The 25,358-nt window shown below is 45.5% G+C and overlaps 1 protein-coding gene across 6 annotated transcripts in view; it reads right to left on the reverse strand.

Moving 5' to 3' along the window:
- The window catches only part of ABCC9 (ATP binding cassette subfamily C member 9), a 1,243,587-nt gene that overhangs the window by 1,145,069 nt on the left and 73,160 nt on the right, over positions 1-25,358 (reverse strand). For 5 of the 6 annotated variants that reach the window (XM_078674076.1, XM_078674073.1, XM_078674077.1 and 2 more), the window contains exon 1: positions 24,292-24,427. The exons of the other annotated variant lie outside the window; for it this stretch is intronic. The gene's annotated coding sequence lies outside the window, so the exon portion shown is untranslated. Of the gene's footprint in view, positions 1-24,291; positions 24,428-25,358 lie in introns of those variants that run through there. 6 annotated transcript variants of the gene reach the window in all.

Here is a 25,358-nt window from a genome sequence, read left to right on the forward strand (position 1 = left end):
GTTAGATGATGAAGGTTGTTGGAGGAATAAGCAGATGAATAGATGGAAGCTGCCTATAGCTTTCGTACAACCTATGGTTCAGATGGCACATGGGCTAGCACATGTTGCAGTCTCTTAGCACAGCTAAGAGAGTAGTACAGTCTTGTTTGATCTGTTTACAATACAATCCTGGAAAGGGAACGCGAGTTCCATCTGGAGGTTTTGCTACACCGACTGCACCTTTTGAAGTCTTGCAAATGGACTACATCCAACTTGAGCGTTGTAATAACTTAAAGTATGTTTTAGTGGTGGTTTGTGCCTTCAGTAAATGGATTGAGGCATACCCCACAAAGGACAATACTGCTATTACTACCGCTAAGGTGCTACTGAAGGAATTCTTCCCGAGGTTTGGTGTTTGCAGACTTTTATGGAATGATAACGGACCTCATTTTGTTGGGGAAGTTATCCAGTATGTCTTGAAGGGATTAGGAATTAAACAGAAGTTCCATGCAGTGTTCCATCCACAATCAGCAGGATTGGTGGAAAGGTATAATGCTACTCTGAAGCTGAAAATTGCGAAAATTCAAGCTTCTACACACTTGACCTGGCCAGATGAGTTGCCATTGGCATTGTTGTCCATCAGATCAGTACCACATTCTAGAACGGGTCTCACCCCGTACGAGGTGGTATTCGAACAACCCATAAATATTAGGGGAGTTCCAAAACTGAGTTCTGTGTATGATGAATGATTATTTGGCACAGTTAACCGACAGTTTGGTTTCTATTTATCAACAGGTTCGAGAAGCACTTCCTGACAGATCTACAGGTGAAGGCCATGAGCTCCGTCCTGGTGACCTTGTGATGGTTAAGGCGTTCGAGAGGTCAAGCAGTTTGGAGCCGAGATGGTGTGGACCAGAACAGGTGATCCTTGCTACGAGAACAGCGGTTCGAGTCACCAACAAGAAAAATTGGGTGCATAGCACCAATTGTCGGAAGGTATCGTCGACCTTGGTGGAACCTGTTGTGCTGACCGATCATCGAGAAATCTTGATCACGGAGAAAGGCCCTGCTGCATCACCTGACGAATCTGCGGAGTTCTTCCCGGACCAGACGACTCCTGGAGCAACGCGATACAACTTGAGACCGAGGAAAGAGTCTAAAGTTTTTTGGGAGAGACAGGTTGAGCAACCGCCCTGGGTAGTGGAAACGGAATGCCGATATGACAATGGAGGGGGATCAGCCCTGCGTAGTGTAGTGACACCTGTCTTGATCTGCGGTGAAGAAAAAAACGTCTACCCACGGGGAAGAGCTCCTACGATCATTTTTGTTTTTGTTGTTTTATTCTGTTTTTAGAGGAAGCTGATTTTGTTGCTATGATAACCACTAAGAAAAAGGTATTAGGAGTTATAGGTGTTTTTGCTGTTCTGACAATTATAGCAGTGATCACCTGGTCTATTGAAATGATGATTCCCGCTCATGAGTTTTTTGTAGTTCCTACTACTCCAGTCCCAGAAGAGCATCAGCATTTCACTCTTCCGCTCATGAGCAAAAGCAATGAGAATCTTATCTTAATAATACGTTTGTCCAGATGTTCCATCATACCCATAACGCTACAAACACTACTAATTGTTGGATATGTGGTATGCTTCCAGCACATCAAAAGAAAGGTGGAACACCTTTTATTCCACTTCCTTTTTCGCATAATGGTTCTTGTCGAGCCTGGTACACTCTTTTGTATGCAACTAGGAAACCTACAGTAGGTGGACTTCTTTTCCGTTTGAATAAAGAGTGTTATCAAGATGAACATGGGTATCCTCAAGCACATGGAACTATATGGGAATGGGAGGAATACCGACCGGACAATGCTTCTACGCCATATGTTTTCACCCACACGAGAGACTTTACCACAAGCAATCAGTCTGTAATCACTGTTACAAGGACTAAAGCAGACTTATGTGTACAAAGTACTGGACGAATTCCAGTTGGAACTCGTGATTGTGTTACTGTATTAAATATATATGGAATGAATAACAGCTCATTTCTGGCCTCACATAACACATATTTAGTATGTGGAAGTCATGGATATCATAGACTAGCAGTGGGGTGATCAGGTGCATGTTATGTTTCTTTTCTATTGCCTCCTGTTTTCCTGGCACCTGCCTCATACCACCGTGAATTTAAACTGTTTTGGAATATTTAAATAAATCGTTATAAGAGGACAATAAGAATTGATGATGTGGACCAAACAGACACTAGTCTGCAGCAATATGTTGATTTCAATTTAGGCCTCTTTCCTTTTGTGGGTGCTGCATTAAATAGCAGGAAAATATGACGATTGACTAGAGTTGTGGAAGCTGTCACTAATAAAACTGCTATATCCCTTGGAAATATTACTGAGCAGTTACAAATTGCTAGGATTGTAACTCTCCAAAATAGGATGGTACTAGATGTTATGTTAGCAGATGGAGGAGGTGCATGTAAAGTTATCGGTAGTAGTTGCTGTGTTTTCATCCCTGACAATTCGCCCTCAGTGTATGATGCAATTCTTAAACTGCATAAGATAGCTGCAGATATTCATACTAAAAATGGCACCTGGACTTTGCTGGTTGGTTTTGGGCTCTAGTTTCTGCCTGGGGTTGGAAATTACTGACTGTTCTCTGTGTTGCAATTGCAGTGGTTTTCACCTGTTGTATGTGTATCCACTGTGGCCCAATGCTATGTTCTATGTGCATAACTGCTTGTATACCATCCAAGAAGAATACTGTGAAAGCCCAACACACGTTAGATAAAGAAGTAGCTGATATGATGCGTATAGATATAAGGGATGAATGTTTAGATTATCCCAAAAGAGCGTATGTCTTTAGCTATTGCTAAAAGGATCGTCTGTTGTAATTTAACAGCGATTAGATTGAGCATTAGCGAAAGACATCTTAGTTCTAGCCGTTATCTTGACATTTAACGGACTCCATTTTGTATTTACGGCAGCCATTTTGACTGCTACATGCAACCTCTTGCCGACCACGTGCTCTGTCCTATCTTCCTGTTCATGGCACTTGAATCTGCCCAGCAACAGGCTATTATTAGCGTCCCCGTGCTTTGTCGCTGACCGTTAGGGTTCACATCTGGTAGTGATTAGCTCTAGATTGGAATGTGTTAGTCAAACCGCCAAGACTGTTAGGTCCTCCCACTGGTCGAATGTGCCTCTCGATATTACCTTATATGTACAAAAAATGTGCTCTTGTGCTTTGTTCCGCCTTCTTTTAAGCCCCTGTGTGGGTATAAATAAACCATGCGTTCTTAGCTCGTGGTGCTACTTCTTGCAATGCCGAAGGGTACTGTTTGAACCGTAGCACCACCTCATGAGGTGTAATAAATGTTACGTTTTCCATTTCCAGTTTCTGTGCTAACTTCTTTCTATTTGGTCTGAGGACTTCGTGCAGAGAAGGCCTGCACGACAATACCACCCCCACCAATACCACCACCACCAATGCCACCAATACCACCATGAATACCACCACCAGCAATGCCACCACTGATACCACCACCACCAATATCACCACCAACAATACCACTACCACCAATACCACCACCACTAATACCACCGCCACCAATACCACCACCACCAATACCAACACCACCAATGCCAATACCACCACCACCATTAATACCACCAATACCATCTCCAATACCACCACCACCATCAATACACCACCATTACCACCACTACCAATACCACCACCAATACCACCACCACCACAAATACCACCATCAATACCACTACTGTTGTGTGGCATTTTAAGTTCCGAGTGAATTTTTCCGATTCATGCCCTTATATTGGTACAATTCACATTACCCTTTTAGGGGCATAGAAATCAATCCCTTATTTAGATATAGCCCATGCTACCCAAATACAGGCATGGCTACTTCCACCCGTACCAAAAGTCACAATGACTTCTTGGAAAAGCAGCTTAAGCAGTCAGGGACTTCCCCTTGCTTGAATGTTGATTTGTCCAAGAATTCAGTTACTTTACAAAGAACAACTATTCCCTAGGGGTTCTTTCCTGACGTTCATATGCCTGACTTTACGTCAACCTATGGCATTCCTAAACACCTTCAAGGTATAAATATGCCTTCACTTGGTATAGCAAACTACGGTGGTTCGGAGCAGTTCAACTACCTACTTGCCCGCCGCAGCTCGCTACAGCAAGTGCCGAAGGAAGCCGACTCTCCAGCTGACGCACTGATTAAGAGGCTGCCCGTCTCCTGCCGAGAATCCAGCTCCAGTGTTTCCAAGCTCCCCTTGCGGGGTGTTGGGAAATCGAGCCCCGAGACAGAGATACCAGACCTCCTTCGTTCTAACTAAGGTATGGAGCTGATTAGAACCCAGAGAAACCTTTGGTAGATTCTTGGCAAAAACAACTAAACCTATGCTACACAATACTTATTTCTTCCCGCGTACTAGACTTAGGTAAGGTACATTGGGGTTGGCGTATTTTAGAAGCACCAGTTGAGTATTTTAGTCAATGTTATTTACGTATGTATTTTTATATGGCTTAGAAACCATACAATGCTCTTACAGTATTATTTTATTATACTATTCTCGCTGTATGCATTATACTTTGCAGTCTGCATAACGATTGTAGCAGTTCACTTCTCTTGCATGAAAAAGAAGACTGTTCAATAAACCTTTTTATTGAAAACGCCGGTCTCACTATTTCTCTGCAACTCTGTAGAAACAAAGCATGCACGATTGACTGAGTGAAATACTTATCTATTGTTTCCGCAACTTTGAGAGATATATTTCTTATTCTTGGGAAACAAAGTTGTCATGTTTATGCTGTTCTCAGAAACGAATCCCTTCCTGTGTATTCGAGAAGTTTCTAGTGACCTCTGAGTTAGCTGGCACACACACACAATTAAGTTTAGTATATTCGATAGAGACCTAGTCGACATAAGTCCTACGTCAAATCTATAGGATATATTATTCCAATGTGAAGAGCCTATTGGGAATATAGGAATTACACTACACCACCAATACCAATACCAATACCACCACCACCAATAATAATAACACCACCACCAATACCAATACCACCATCAATACTAATACCACCACCACCAATACCACCACTAATACCTCCACCAATACCACCACCAATTCCTCCAATACCAGCAATACCACCACCAATACCAATACAAGCACCAGCAATACGAGTACAACCAGCAACAATACCAATACCACCACCATCAATACCACCAATGCCACCACCACCAAATTCACCACCACCAATACCACCACCACCAATACCAATCCCACCAATACCACCTCCATCAATACCACGACCAATATCACCACCGGTACCACCACCAATACCCCATCATCAATACCACCACCACCATTCCTATACCAACACCAAACCCACCACCACCAATAATACCAATACCACCAATACCAATACCAATACCACCACCAATACCAACATTCACACCAATAACTCCAATACCACCAATACCATAACCACAGATACCAATACCACCACCACCACCACCAATACCAGTATCACCACCACTAATACCGCCATCAATACCACCACCACCAATACCAACACCACCAATACCACCACCAATGCAACACCACCATCATCAATCCAACCACCACCAATGCCACTAATACCACCACCACCACCACCAATATGACCACCACCAATACCTTACCACCAACACCATCAATACCACCACCAATGCCTCCAATACCAAAATTACCACCAATACCACCAAAACCACCACCAATACCGCCATCACCAATAGCAGTACCACCACCACCACCGCCAATAATACCACCACCTACACTGCCACCAATACCACTACCACCAATGCCACCAATACCACCACCATCAATATCACCACCTATACTACCAATACCAGCACCACCAATACCAATACCACCACCAATACCAACATTCACACCAATAACTCTAATACCACCAATACCATAACCACAAATACCAATACCACCACCAATACCAGTATCACCACCACTAATACCGCCATCAATACCACCACCACCAATACCAACACCACCAATACCACCACCAATGCAACACCACCACCATCAATCCAACCACCACCAATGCCACTAATACCACCACCACCAATATGACCACCGCCAATACCCTACCACCAATACCACCAATACCACCACCAATGCCTCCAACACCAAAATTACCACCAATACCACCAAAACCACCACCAATACCGCCATCATCAATAGCAGTACCACCACCACCACCAATGCCAATAATACCACCACCTACACTGCCACCAATACCACTACCACCAATGCCACCAATACCACCAATGCCACCACCATCAATGTCACCACCTATACCACCAATACCAGCACCACCAATACCAACACCACCACCAATAACACTACCAATACCACCATCACCAATACCAATACCACCCCTAAAAATGCCAATACCAGCACCACCACCACCACCATCATCACCAATACTACCCCTAAAAATGCCAATACCACTGCCAATACCAGCACCACCACCACCATCACCAATACCACCTCCACCTATACCATCACCATGACATATACCACCACCGCCAATAAAATAACCACCAAAACCACCACCACCAATATGACCACCACCCCAATACCACTACCACCAATACCACCACTACCACCAATAGCACCAACACCAATTACAAGATCACAGCCAATACCAATACCAACACCACAAATACCACCAATAATACCACTATCACCAATAACACCACCATCACTAACAATATCACCACCACCAATACCACCATTAACATCACCGCCACCAATACCACCACCACCAATACCACCACTATCACCAATACCACTTTCACCAATACCAATACAGCCACATGCAATACCACCGCCAATACCACCACCACGAACACCACCACAAGCAAAACCACTAATACCATTACCAATACCATCACCAGCAATACCATCACCAATACCACCAATACCACCACCACCATCAATGCCATCACCAATACCACAACCACCAATACCAACACTACAAATACCAACACCAATACCACCACCACCAATACCACCACAAATACCACCAATACCAATAACACCACCACCAATACCAATACCACCACAGCCACCAATAACAATATCACAACCACCAATACCAATACCACCAACACCACCAATACCACCACCACCAATACCCCACCACCAATACCTGAACCACCACCAATATCACCAATACAGCCACCACCACCACCAATACCAATACCAATACCTCCAATACCAACAATAACACCAAAACCACCCCCACAAATACCACCAATATCACCACCACCAATACCACAAATACCAGTCACACCAATACCACTACCATCAATACCACCACCACCAATACCACCATTAACACCACCAATACTACCACCAATACCAACAATACTACCACCAATGTAATCACCAGTACCACCACAACCAATCCAATACCACCACCTCCAATACCACTGCTAATACCAATACCACCACCAATACCAGCAGCACCACCAAAACCCTAACCACCAATACCACCACAAAAAAACCACTACCACCAATACGATCACCACCCCAAATACCATCCCCACCAATACGACCACCATCGCCACCTATACCACCACCAATACCACCACCAGCAATGCCACCACCGATACCACCACCACCAATATCACCATCACCAATACCACCACCACCAATACCAATACCACCACCACCAATACCACCACCATTAATACCACTACCAATACCACCACCAATACAAGCACCACCACAAATACCACCACTAATACCAATACCACCACCACCACCAATACCAATACCACCATCAATACAAATACGTCCACCAATACCAATACCACCACCAATAATACCTCCACCAATACCACCACCAATTCCTCCAATACTAACAATACCACCACCAATACCACCACCAGCAATGCAAGTACAACCAGCACCAATACCAATACCACCACCATCAATACCACCAATGACACCACCACCAAAATCACCACCACCATTGCCAGCCCCACCAATGCCACCTCCATCAATACCACCACCAATATCACCACCAGTACCACCTCAACCAACACCACCATCACCAATACCACCACCAACAATCCAATACCACAGCCACCAATACCACCACCAATACTACCAGTACCACCAATACTAACACCAAAATCACCACCAATACCAACATCCCCACCAATAACTCTGTTACCACGAATACCATCACCACAAGTACTAATACCATCACCACTAATACCAATATCACCACCACCAACACCGCCAACAATACCACCACCACCAATACCACCACCCCATCAATACCACCACCATCAATACCATTACCACCAATACCACCACCAGCAATACCAGCTCCACCACCACCTATACTACCACCAATAACACCACCACCAATACCAACACCACCACAACCAATACTAATACCACCACCAATACCATCACCACCGATACCACCATCAATACAACCAATACCACCAGCAATACCTATACCAATACCGCCTCCAATACCATCACCACCAATACCACCACCAATAACACCATCACCAATACCAACACCACCAATACAACCACCACCAATCCAATACCACCACCACCAATACCGCCACCATTACCAATACCACCTCCAATGCCACCACCACCAATACACCACCAATACCACCACCACCAATACCAATACCACCAATACCAATACCACCACCCACAATACCATCAATTCCACCACCAATACCAACAACACCAATACCACAACCACCACCAATCAACCACCGATAAGGCCACCACCAATACCAATACCACCACCACTAATACCACCACCCTCACCAATACCACCACCATCAATACCAACACCCCAATCCCAATACCACTACAATACCACCACCAATCCCACCCCCACCAATACCACCACCAATACCGCCATCACCACCAGCAATACCAGTACCACCACCACCAATACTGCCACCAACACCACCACCATGAATACCACCAATACCATCACCACCAAAACCACCACCACCTATACCAGCATCACTAATACTACAACAATAACACCACAGCCAATACCAATACCACCACAACAAATACCAATGCCAATCATGCCACTAATACCATCACCACCAATACCAACACCAATACAAATACTAACAATATCACCACCACCAAAACCTTTACCAATACCATCACCACTAATACCACCACCACCACCAATAACACCACCACCAATCAAACCACCACCAACCCAGTACCACCGTCACCACCACCAATACCGTTGCCAATACCAATACCACCACCACCTCCATTACCACCTATAACACTTCAACGAATACCACCACCACCAATACCAATACCACCAATATCAGCATAACCATACACCACAACCAATAACACCACCGCCAATACGAATACCACAACAACAAATACCAATACCAATACTGCCACTAATACCATCACCACCAATACCACCACCACCATGAATACTACCAATACCACCACCACCATGAATACTACCAATACCACCAGCACCAAAACTTATACCAATACCGCTTCAAATACCATCACCACTAATACCACCACCACCACCAATAACACCGCCACCAATACCAAGACCACCAATCAAACCACTACAATCCAATACCACCTCCACCACCACCAATTCCGCCGCCAATACCAATACTGCCACCACTTCCAATACCACCAATAACACTTCCACGAATACCACCACCACCACTATCAATACAACCACCACCAATACCAATACCAACAATAATACCACCACCACCAATACCACCACCACCACCATTACCACCACCACCAATACCACCTCCAATACCACCACCACCAATACCACCACTGCCACCAATACCACCACCATCAATACCAGCACCCCCAATACCAATACCACCAATACCAAGACCATTACCACCACCAATACCGCCACCACCACCAATACCAACACCACCACCAATACACCCACTACCAATACCACCACCACCACCAATACCAACACCAATACATCCAATAAACAATATCACCAATATCACCATATCACCAATACAACCACCAATACCAATACCACCACGAATACCACCAGCACCAATACCAGTACCACCACCACCACCACCAATACCAATACACCCACCACCAATACCCCCACCACCAATACCAATGCCACCACCATCACCATCAATACCACTAATACCACCACCAATACCACCACCAATACCACCACCACCAATACTGCCCTCACCACCAATACCACCAGTAATACCACCACCAAAACCACCACCACCAATACCACCACCAATACCACCACCAATAACACCAATACCACCACTACCACCACCAATACAATCACCAATACCACCCCCCCAAAACCACCCCCAATACCTCCACCACTATCACTACCACCATCAATACCACCACCTCCAATAAGTACCACCACCACCACCACCAATACCACCACCACCACCACCAATACCACCATCACAAATACTATCAATACCAGTACTACCACCACCAATACCACCACAATACCATTACCATACAACCATTACCACCACCAATATCGACACCACCGCCAATAACACGACCACCAATTCCACCACCACTACCACCAGTACCAACACCACCACTAATATCTCCAATATCAACAGTACCACCAATATCACCAATATCACCACCAATACGACAACCACCAATACCAATACCTCCACCAATACCACCACCACCAATACTAGTAACACCACCGCCAATACCAATACCACCACCACCAATACTAATGCCACCAATACACCACAGTCAATACTACTACCACCTCCAATACCAATACCACCAATACCACTAATACCACAACCAATACCACCACCGCTACCACCACCGTCCCCACCAACAACACCACCACTAATACTGCCCCACCACCAATACCACCACTAATACCCCCACTAATAGCACAACCATCACCACCATTACCACCTACAATACCACAACCACCAATGTCACCACCAACAACACCACCACCACTACCAATACCATCACCACCAATACCACCACCACCAATACCATCCCCAATACCACCACCAATACCACCACCAATACTACCACCATTTATACCACCACCTCCAATAAATACCACCACCACCAATACCACCACCAATTCCACCAGCACCACTACCACCAATACCACAACCACCACCACTACCACCACCACCAACACCACCACCACCAATACCACCAACACCACCAATACCACCAATACCAATTCTACCACCACCAATTCAATACCACCACCAATACTGGTACCACCACCACTGATATCAATTCTACCACCAATACCATCACCACCATTACCACCACCAATACCACCACCACCAATACCAATATCACCTCCACCAATACCAGTACCACCACCACCAATACCAATACCACAGCCACCACCAATACCACCACCGCCAATACCACCAACACCACCACCAGTACCACCACCACCAATACCAAATACCACCACCAATACCTCCAATACCAACAATACCACCAATATCACCACCAATACGACCACCACCAATGCCAACACCACCACCAATACCTCTAATACCAACAATACCAACAATGTCACCACCAATACCGATACCACTACCACCAATACCACCACCACCACCAACAATACTGCCCCCACCACCAGTACCACCACTAATACCACCACCACCAATACCACTACCAATACCACCTCCGCCAATATGACCACCATCAATATGATCACCACCAACAATACCATTGCCACCAATCACACTGTGGTAAATAAATAATTAATTACCGGTACTATTTTTCTATGCATTCAATAAACAGATAGCTCAATAAATAAGGGGCAGGATCCGGGGTATCTGAGTTGAACAGGCTTTAATCAGGCACAAGGGAAGGGACAGGATCGGAACAGCCTGAAATAGAATGGCATGGAATGGCAGCTGCCACGTTTCATTAACAGTACATAGTATATATAGGAAAACATTACAATTGCATTGAATACAGTAGGCGTAACAAGTTACAAACGTAAGATAAGAACTCATGGGCGTAAAAAGAAGGCGTGCACAGGGCGTGCACGAAGACATGTGATGAGAACGTCACAGAAGTGTCATAAATGGGTGGATACATGGAGGGGGCTACCTGGGCAGCTGGAACCTTTAACCTAGTGGTGCGCGCAAACGGGCCATGACGTGTAACTGGGGAGAGCTGGGGGCTCTGACTTCTGTACTAGAAGAGGAGACTAAAGTCTGCGATGTCAGGACGACATGTACCTATAGCATATCTAGTATCTTGTGTTTGGAGTACATGTTGATAGAATCTAAAAGTTATCAGAGCAAAGGCTACTGGACACTAAGGCTGGTGCATGCATATATTCTACATGTATTGTGTGTGCTATGAATCTTCCATGAATATTAATACAGTAATTCACTTGCATGGAGACAGAAAGACTAGACTATAACTGGAGATGTTTATGCGGTTCGTTAGCTTAGGAATGTGAAGATGGAGAGCTGAACTGATAACTAGAGGCATAACATATTCTTGGCAGGCAGGCAGAGCCAGGCCGGGCACCACGCTGCGCGGCAGGAAGTAAGCGAAGGGTCAGGGATGCAGGTGGGGGCTGCATCGCTCCTCGGAGTGGGTTCAGGAAACTGGAGCTTGAATCTGGTGTCCGGGCCCTTTGAGGCCTAGAAACGGGGACAATTCAATGAATTTTCCTCAACACCACCACCAAGTCCACCACCAATTTCACCAATACCAATGTCACCACTAATACCACCACCAACAACAACACTACCACCACCACACCACCAATACCACCAATACCATCACCAATACCATCACCACGAATACTGCCACCAAACCCAATACTACCAGCACCAATACCACCACCTCCAATATACACCAATACCACTAATACCAATACTACCACCACCAATACCAGTACTGCCACCACCAATACCAATACTACGACCAACACCACCACCAATACCACCACCAATCCCACCACCACCGCTACCTCCACCACCAATACCACCGCCACCACCAATACCACCAATACCAATACTACCACCATCAATACCAGTACCACCACCACCAATACCACCAACAATACCAATACTACCACAATACCATTACCACCACCACCATTACCACCACCAATACCACCACCACCAACACCACCACCACCACCACCAATACCAACACCACCACCAATACCACCAACACCAATACCACCACCATCACCAATACCAACACCACCACCAATACCAACACCACCACCAATACCTCCAATACCAACAATACCACCAATACCACCAATATCACCACCAATACAACCACCACAAATACCAATACCACCACCAATACCAGTACCACCAGCATCAATACCACCACCACCAATACCAATGCCGCCAATACCACCACCAATGCCACCACCACCAATACCACCACCATTAATACCACTACCAAAACCACCACCAATACAAGCACCACCACAAATACCACCACTAATACCAATACCACCACCACCACCAATACCAATACCATCATCAATACAAATACCACCACCAATACCAATACCACCACCACTAATACCTCAACCAATACCACCACCAATTCCTCCAATACTAACAATACCACCACCAATACCACCACCAGCAATGCAAGTACAACCAGCACCAATACCAATACCACCACCATCAATACCACCAATTACACCACCACCAAAATCACCACCACCATTGCCAGCCCCACCAATGCCACCTCCATCAATACCACCACCAATTTCACCACCAGTACCACCTCAACCAACACCACCATCACCAATACCACCACCAACAATCCAATACCACAGCCACCAATACCACCACCAATACTACCAGTACCACCAATACTAACACCAAAATCACCACCAATACCAACATCCCCACCAATAACTCTGTTACCACGAATACCATCACCACAAGTACTAATACCATCACCACTAATACCAGTATCACCACCACCAACACCGCCAACAATACCACCACCACCAATACCACCACCCCATCAATACCACCACCATCAATACCATTACCACCAATACCACCACCACCAATACCAGCTCCACCACCACCTATACTACCACCAATAACACCACCACCAATACCAACACCACCACAACCAATACTAATACCACCACCAATACCATCACCACCGATACGACCATCAATACAACCAATACCACCAGCAATACCTATACCAATACCGCCTCCAATACCATCACCACCAATACCACCACCAATAACACCATCACCAATACCAACACCACCAATACAACCACCACCAATCCAATACCACCACCACCAATACCGCCACCATTACCAATACCACCTCCAATGCCACCACCACCAATACACCACCAATACCACCACCACCAATACCAATACCACCACCCACAATACCATCAATTCCACCACCAATACCAATAACACCAATACCACAACCACCACCAATCAACAACCGATAAGGCCACCACCAATACCAATACCACCACCACTAATACCACCACCCTCACCAATACCACCACCATCAATACCAACACGCCAATCCCAATACCACTACAATACCACCACCAATCCCACCCCCACCAATACCACCACCAATACCGCCATCACCACCAGCAATACCAGTACCACCAATACTGCCACCAATACCACCACCATGAATACCACCAATACCATCACCACCAAAACCACCACCACCTATACCAGCATCACTAATACTACAACAATAACACCACAGCCAATACCAATACCACCACAACAAATACCAATGCCAATCATGCCACTAATACCATCACCACCAATACCAACACCAATACAAACACTAACAGTATCACCACCACCAAAACCTTTACCAATACCATCACCACTAATACCACCACCACCACCAATAACACCACCACCAATCAAACCACCACCAACCCAGTACCACCGTCACCACCACCAATACCGTTGCCAATACCAATACCACCACCACCTCCAATACCACCTATAACACTACAATGAATACCACCACCACCAATACCAATACCACCAATATCAGCATAACCTGTACCACAACCAATAACACCACCGCCAATACGAATACCACAACAACAAATACCAATACCAATACTGCCACTAATACCATCACCACCAATACCACCACCACCATGAATACTACCAATACCACCACCACCATGAATACTACCAATACCACCAGCATCAAAACTTATACCAATACCGCTTCAAATACCATCACCACTAATACCACCACCACCACCAATAACACCGCCACTAATACCAAGACCACCAATCAAACCACTACAATCCAATACCACCTCCACCACCACCAATCCCGCTGCCAATACCAATACTGCCACCACTTCCAATACCACCAATAACACTTCCACGAATACCACCACCACCACTATCAATACAACCACCACCAATACCACCAATAATACCACCACCACCAATACCACCACCACCACCATTACCACCACCACCAATACCACCTCCAATACCACCACCACCAATACCACCACCATCAATACCAGCACCCCCAATACCAATACCACCAATACCAAGACCATTACCACCACCAATCCCGCCACCACCACCAATACCAACACCACCACCAATACACCCACTACCAATACCACCACCACCACCAATACCAACAGCAATACATCCAATAAACAATATCACCAATATCACCATATCACCAATACAACCACCAATACCAATACCACCACGAATACCACCAGCACCAATACCAGTACCGCCATCACCACCAGCAATACCAGTACCACCACCACCAATACTGCCACCAATACCACCACCATGAATACCACCAATACCATCACCACCAAAACCACCACCACCTATACCAGCATCACTAATACTACAACAATAACACCACAGCCAATATCAATACCACCACAACAAATACCAATGCCAATCATGCCACTAATACCATCACCACCAATACCAACACCAATACAAATACTAACAATATCACCACCACCAAAACCTTTACCAATACCATCACCACTAATACCACCACCACCACCAATAACACCACCACCAATCAAACCACCACCAACCCAGTACCACCGTCACCACCACCAATACTGTTGCCAATACCAATACCACCACCACCTCCAATACCACCTATAACACTACAACGAATACCACCACCACCAATACCAATACCACCAATATCAGCATAACCTATACCACAACCAATAACACCACTGCCAATACGAATACCACAACAACAAATACCAATACCGCTTCAAATACCATCACCACTAATACCACCACCACCACCAATAACACCGCCACCAATACCAAGACCACCAATCAAACCACTACAATCCAATACCACCTCCACCACCACCAATTCCGCCGCCAATACCAATACTGCCACCACTTCCAATACCACCAATGACACTTCCACGAATACCAACACCACCACTATCAATACAACCACCACCAATACCAATACCACCAATAATACCACCACCACCAATACCACCACCACCACCATTACCACCACCACCAATACCAACTCCAATACCACCACCACCAATACCACCACTGCCACCAATACCACCACCATCAATACCAGCACCCCAATACCAATACCACCAATACCAAGACCATTACCACCACCAATACCGCCACCACCACCAATACCAACACCACCACCAATACACCCACTACCAATACCACCACCACCACCAATACCAACACCAATACATCCAATAAACAATATCACCAATATCACCATATCACCAATACAACCACCAATACCAATACCACCACGAATACCACCAGCACCAATACCAGTACCACCACCACCACCAATACCAATACACCCACCACCAATACCTCCACCACCAATACCAATGCCACCACCATCACCATCAATACCACTAATACCACCACCAATACCACCACCAATACCACCACCACCAATACTGCCCTCACCACCAATACCACCAGTAATACCACCACTAATACCACCACCACCAATACCACCACCAATACCACCACCAATAACACCAATACCACCACTACCACCACCAATACAATCACCAATACCATCCCCCCAATACCACCCCCAATACCTCCACCACCATCACTACCACCATCAATACCACCACCTCCAATAAGTACCACCACCACCACCACCAATACCACCACCACCACCACCAATACCACCATCACAAATACTATCAATACCAGTACTATCACCACCAATACCACCACAATACCATTACCATACCACCATTACCACCACCAATATCGACACCACCACCAATAACACGACCACCAATTCCACCACCACTACCACCAGTACCAACACCACCACCAATATCTCCAATATCAACAGTACCACCAATATCACCAATATCACCACCAATATGACAACCACCAATACCAATACCTCCACCAATACCACCACCACCAATACTAGTAACACCACCGCCAATACCAATACCACCACCACCAATACTAATGCCACCAATACACCACAGTCAATACTACTACCACCTCCAATACCAATACCACCAATACCACTAATACCACAACCAATACCACTACCACTACCACCACCGTCCCCACCAACAACACCACCACTAATACTGCCCCACCACCAATACCACCACTAATACCCCCACTAATAGCACAACCATCACCACCATTACCACCTACAATACCACAACCACCAATGTCACCACCAACAACACCACCACCTCTACCAATACCATCACTACCAATACCACCACCACCAATACCATCCCCAATACCACCACCAATACCACCACCAATACTACCACCATTTATACCACCACCTCCAATAAATACCACCACCACCAATACCACCACCAATTCCACCAGCACCACTAACACCAATACCACAACCACCACCAACACCACCACCACCAACACCACCACCACCAATACCACCAACACCACCAATACCACCAATACCAATTCTACCACCACCAATTCAATACCACCACCAATACTGGTACCACCACCACTGATATCAATTCTACCACCAATACCATCACCACCATTACCACCACCAATACCACCACCACCAATACCAATATCACCTCCACCAATACCAGTACCACCACCACCAATACCAATACCACAGCCACCACCAATACCACCACCGCCAATACCACCAACACCACCACCAGTTCCACCACCACCAATACCAAATACCACCACCAATACCTCCAATACCAACAATACCACCAATATCACCACCAATACGACCACCACCAATACCAACACCACCACCAATACCTCTAATACCAACAATACCAACAATGTCACCACCAATACCGATACCACTACCACCAATACCACCACCACCACCAACAATACTGCCCCCACCACCAGTACCACCACTAATACCACCACCACCAATACCACTACCAATACCACCTCCGCCAATATGACCACCATCAATATGATCACCACCAACAATACCATTACCACCAATCACACCACCACCAAGTCCACCACCAATTTCACCAATACCAATGTCACCACTAATACCACCACCAACAACAACACTACCACCACCACACCACCAATACCACCAATACCATCACCAATACCATCACCACGAATACTGCCACCAAAACCAATACTACCAGCACCAATACCACCACCTCCAATATACACCAATATCACTAATACCAATACTACCACCACCAATACCAGTACTACCACCACCAATACCAATACTACGACCAACACCACCACCAATACCACCACCAATCCCACCACCACCGCTACCTCCACCACCAATACCACCGCCACCACCAATACCACCAATACCAATACTACCACCATCAATACCAGTACCACCACCACCAACACCACCAACAATACCAATACTACCACAATACCATTACCACCACCACCATTACCACCACCAATACCACCACCACCAACACCACCACCACCACCACCAATACCAACACCACCACCAATACCACCAACACCAATACCACCACCATCACCAATACCAACACCACCACCAATACCAACACCACCACCAATACCTCCAATACCAACAATACCACCAATACCACCAATATCACCACCAATACAACCACCACAAATACCAATACCACCACCAATACCAGTACCACCAGCATCAATACCACCACCACCAATACCAATGCCACCAATACCACCACCAATGCCACCACCAATACCACCATCACCAATACCAGTACCACCACCACCAATACCACTACCACCTATTGCAATACCACAAATACCACCACCACCACCAATACCACCAATGCCACCACCAATACCACCACCACAAATACCACCACCACCAACACCACTACTACCACCAATACAACCACCACCAATACCAATACCACAGCTAGCAATAGCAATACCACCACCTCAGCACCTCTCACTCACTAGTAATTACAGGGGCACTGCACGAGCCTGTAGCTGCAGCCGAGACCATCACTCCCTCCTTCCATGCCTGCCATAAAGCACAGTCCGCCCTGCACCAGGAGGTGAAACCAGGGCCCTACTACAGCTGCAGTGTTTTTAATTAGGCTGAAGATAGCAATGACATTACGCAATGCCACACTGCACACTCGAATCACAGAGAGGTCAGGAAATTGCCCCCGCTACCGGTCTTCCTCCTAAACTGCCGACAGTGTAATCACAGAGCGAAAGGTGTTGGTGTGCTTGGTAAGTCTTTATAGCTTGGGTCGTATGTAACTCTCACTTCACACTTTGTGTCCGCATAGTTTACAACACTTACACAACTTCTTCACTGCACTATTTATTACTACTTTGATGACATCACAGGCCGGTCTCTTCCTGTGATATTTACAATCTAACAAGCGGCTGAGAAGGCCTTTTATGTCAACGCAATTGGCCTCGCAATTGCGAAAGTTTAAACTACTAGTATTGTAAAGGACAATGCCTTTTATTTATGTTTTAAAACCCAAAACATAAATAAAACGCATTGTCATTTACAATGCCAATAGCTCAAACACGCATGTGTGAGACCTGTTGTTAAGTGAGTGCCTACTGAAGGGCCAATGATCAATCCTGAAAATCAGCTCCTTCTTCTTTTAAGGGAAACACCACTGTCTGGGTCTGATTACTGTGTAATACTGCATCAAACTTCAAAAGTATTAGTCCACATGAAGAAGGCTTGAATCCTGGATCTATCTGTCCTCGGAGAGTTAAGAGTATAAAGCGCCTGGTAAAAACCTTGTAACCACCAACTACCACAGAAAAGGCCGCGCGCACATGTATAGAAGTCTAAGCATATTTGTGCAATGGAATCCAAATGGGCACGTGCAATAACAAACCTCATTGTTTCTGCACCACCAGCTGTGTGAAATGGGCCCAATAAGGGCTGATAACACACTAATACCAATCAGTTCATTGGCATATTGTATCTGGCATTTATGAAGAACGGTTTTGCTCGGCAGGTTTTGCGTAGAATCAGTGTTGGTGCGGGAATTGTCACTTGACCAACAACATGAAAACTGTGCAAGAGTAAATAACATGCAGAACTCTCACTGTATAATGCCAAGCTTATGCGGTCTGTCTCGAACTTTCTATACAACACAAACTATTTTTCTGTTCTATAGATTGTTCAAGTAGTTAGAGTTCTGGAAAGTTGTTGATCGGATATAATTGACATTTTTGGGAATCTGCTCACTCATTTCTTCCTAGGCTTAGCCTTGTTTGAAGTTCGCACTTAACTCACAGCTTTCAGCTAACGTCAAACCCCGCCGAATCCTCCGTGAGAAGCCTCATTGCAGCTTTTGCTGGTGTTTATCAGTGTATAAGTACATGCTTCTTTTTTTAGAGCAAGGAATGCACTTGACCTTGCATTCCGTTGTTTACAAAGTCACAAAGAGCCATCAGTGAAGCTGCACAGAGAGAACTGAGGCTGGAGAAAGGATGTTTTCGTTTTCTTTAAATATGTGTCTATGTGGTAGTGAAGCTGTTTTAACTCAGTTTCATGAGGCAGGTAGTCATGTCTACAAATGAGCACCAGTGCCTCTTGAACGTGTTCATGTATGACATACGATCACTGGCCCAGAGCAAAGGAGACCTCGACGCATTGTAGTCAATTTTATGAATGCCATGATGCAGGCGTGCTCAGTGTCAATAACAGCGCTTAAATCACCCATCAAAACCTCACTTCAGTTATCAGAACCACATTCTCTGGTACCATCACTATTAACAGCCTACCTGTCTCTAGGTGCGCGCCGGATTAAAGCGCTGTATGCGCATTATAACTTCATTATTATTATTGTTAATGTTTTAATATGATTATTTACACAACCACAATCTAGGACTGTGTTGAGCTGTGATTGTCCAACTCACAAGCTACTAACATGCTGAACTTTCACTCGCAAAAGCAGAATAAATGCAGTGATGTCAGACGCAGCGCCACCTGCTGGCATGCTGTTGCCAGGGTGATGTCATGCATGTATACTTTATTATTCATACATTGGTGTCAGGATCACATGCTACCTACCATCTCGGTGTCGATTTACATAGGTCTTTATGGGTACTGAGGTGATACCACTTAACATGCTCATAAACACTGTGAATCGGCTTCACATGTCCACCTTCCTATTAGTAAAAGTGCGAAGAGAGCAGAAAGTTTTCTATTGGTACACATTGTTCATGGCTTTGTAGCAGTAGTACTACAGGACTTACCAATCAATGCCTTTGAGTACTGGCCTCAGTGTTTTCTGAACATGTAGGGGCAGATTTACAAGCCCCTTGCGCCAATTTTGAGTCATTTTTAACATGGGAAAAGTGACGCAAAAATGGCGCAAGGGGCTTGCAAATCTGCCCTCTGGTATATACACATGATGCATCCATGCTGCAGTGTCAGAAGCAGGTGTGACATGCATATACTGTTCTCAGAATTGCCTGCGTCATTGTATATTTCTCGCAAACGAGGCATTCCAAAACTCTCAACTGTAAGGAGTATTTAGTACCGGGACCTCATGCTATGTATACGCATTGCTTTTAGAGTCACAAGCTGTCTGCCCATCCTGGTGTCTTTATTATAACATGCAGGGACGTACAGAGTGCGTTAAAGACCATGTGCTACCTACATACCTATGTTACTCTCACTGCCCCACACTGTATATACACACTGCCCGTTCAGAGTTAATGACCAGCATTCCAAATGGCGCCAAGTGACGTAAGCCATTGTGTCGATTTCCTTTCCATTAAAAAGACTTGTAGGTGCAGTTCAACCTTGCACAGCCCCACGTGAGCACCCAGGCAACCCTCAATAAATCCAGGCCAAAAGGCCACATGGGGCACATTTTGACACTAATAATTTACTGTGAGAATCACATGCTGTGTACACTTTGCGCCAAAAATAAAATGTTGCACGGGCAGTGCTTCAAAAATCCTATGCTGTTTCCAGTAGTCTCGCAACCGCATGAAGTGAATACTCACAGGCATAGACTGCTCTCATGGACATTGTCTCTAGAGTCTTTGTGGGGGCAGATTTACCAGTTTTTCACTCATCCCAGCAACAGTGGTGGCTCCTACACTAAGGCGGAGGAGCATCACCCCACTGCTTTTCAGCAGTGTAAATAAAGGAAAAACAAAATAATAATAACTTGTTGTTATTATCATTTTATTTTTTTTCTGCTGCGGCTGCTTGGCGGGGTGGGGCTGCTCTGCTCATGGAGCAGAGGGAGGAGTGGTAGGAACTCAGTAAGTGCACATGAATGTTTGGCCGGCCAAACAATCATGCGCACTTTGCATGTTCTCCACTCAGGCTGCATTACAGCCTGGGTGGAGAACATGCCCAGGCTACCTGGCCCTGTTTGAGTGCCAAACCACAGCGCTCAGACCAATCACAACGCTGCACTGCAACGTTGTGATTAGCTTAGGGGAGCCTGGGTTCTTCCTGTTCCAGGAGGAGAGAGGGAGGGTGAGGAGGGATGCGGCGAGGAGGTAAGTCTAATTTTCTTTTTCTTTACCCCATTCCCCCTGCCCTGCTCACCACCCCCGATCTGTGCCAGCCGCCACTGCCCAGCAACCTAAATGGCTGCTCTACCTTGCACAACAGGGAGAGAGCAGGACAGCACCATATCTGCTAAAATATTCATCTGCTAATCTCTCATTTTTAGGCTGCCTAGCGCCATGCGCACTGTACTTAGTACAAAGGTGTCCGTGTGAGTCCAGCATAGGCTTTGTACTGGAAGAATGTGTTTCCAGTATAAATTCCTATGGATGGACTTACATTTAAAGTTTTCCCACTTTATGTACTGTACAGTACTGCCCTTGTCCTTCTCTGCGCCTACCTAAAGGTGGAATATTGTTTTGACGCAAAGCCCTGTCTACAAATGTTATAGACAGTGCTTTGCAACAAAAGTCATTGGTGGTACCCGGAATTGCTTCCAATGGACGCCCCCTGGAAGTAAAGAAGCACAAAGTACAGCATAAGTTTACTTTGTGTTACTTCTTAATATTTTCCCAGGGCAAAAAAAAGTTTTGTGCTGGAAGTAAACCCCAAATCAACATTTTGTGCCAGTTTACCTCACGTTTGGTGACTTTGCAGTAGTGCAAAGTGCTGATAAACCTGGCCCCGCTTGTATACTGCGTGCTTGTGGTCGCAGTCTGCAAACAGCAAAATAGGAAACTCACCGTATGCATATGATACGGTGCAATAACTCATTACATACACGTGGGTGTCTCAGAATCGCAGGTTACCTACAGAGTGTGTTCTGTCACATCTCAGACACACATTCATGCCACGACAAACGTAGAAGACGAGTAAGAAATCACACACCAGATTCGAGGGAGGTGACCAGAGATCTCCACCTCTGTGCGAGCAAAATGAAATAATGTGTCTAAAGTTACTCTCTGTAAAGAACACGTGGAACGTTTTAGACAACTCTGACAAGCGTGTCTCGTGCTAGGAGACCCTGCTGCACACTGTCAAGCTGCCCGGGAGGAGCGGCGACATTTCTATGAGGGAAGCAAGGCAGCGCAGTCACAGCTCCCAAGTCAACTACCTTCCGTTTCCTTTGTTAAAGCCACAGATAACTTCAACTGGCCGCCTCAAAAGAAAGACCCGCGGCTGTACTTTCAAAGTTAGAGCAAGAATGAAATCAGTCTTACCTTAAAAACACACTCCAGTCCAGTATGTGCCGCCTAATTAATGTCCATTCCGATCGCGGGGGGTACACAGGATTCCGCTCGACCGTCTGACCGGAAACTATTTTTAGCTTCTGAGATCAACTGCTGCCTCCTATCGGGTTTCCAAAATGCGTGAAGTCTTTGGGAATCACATTTTTTTTCTCTTTGCCTTCCTGCCTGTGTGCCTCCTTGTTTTTCAATCGATTTCTTTGTTGACTCGTTCTTTTACTCTCCTCTGCCCCTTCTTCTCTCTAGTTTTCTCACATTTATTCCACTCCCGTTTGCGCTCACGTTCTTTCTGTTCTGTCTCTTTGCCACTTTCTCACACTCTCTCGCCCTTCTTTCATTTTTTTCTGATACGTCTACAGGGTATTTTTCTTTGGTCTCTTTTTTATCATGCAATATCTTGCAGTCACCTCCTCTGCCTCTTAATCGTTTTCTTTCCTGTTTCTCTTCAAATAACTTTCGTTATGTTCACAGGCTAATGTAATGCCTTTTTCTCTTATGCTTCCCCCATCTTTTTATCCTCTTTCTAAATATGCCTTTACTCGCCCTATTCTGGTTCACTCACCTGTTCTACTATGTCACGAACGTTTTCAAGTTACCTTCCTAACTTAACTGTCTCTCCTCTTCCTTTCTAAGTTCAATTTAGTTCACATATGATCAATGTCAGTATATAAAGCACTACGGTTGCGAGGGTAAATTGCCTATATTGGTAGACAATGTCTCGCATAAAGTTATGATTAAGCAAGGGTTTATAGACATTCCTGGGTGGGTCTGCGTGATTTCAGAAAGCAAGGCATGGCCAGGTATTGCTGAGTAACCTACTATCATGCTGACCCATACCTCCCTTCCAGAAACCCGGGGGGCGGGGGGTTCCCGGTCTCCCTCCCTCCCCCGAGGCACAGAGGATAAAACAACATTCAACACAAATCTTGAATCTAGGGGTCGGATAACCCCGGCCGTATTTTATTAAAATCAAAATATTATAATTTTTAAAGTATTAATCAACTTTAATACGCAGAAACATCCACACATATTTTGTACTT

This window comes from Lissotriton helveticus, chromosome 1_1 (genome assembly GCF_964261635.1).
Source record: "Lissotriton helveticus chromosome 1_1, aLisHel1.1, whole genome shotgun sequence".
Classification (NCBI taxonomy): domain Eukaryota; kingdom Metazoa; phylum Chordata; class Amphibia; order Caudata; family Salamandridae; genus Lissotriton; species Lissotriton helveticus.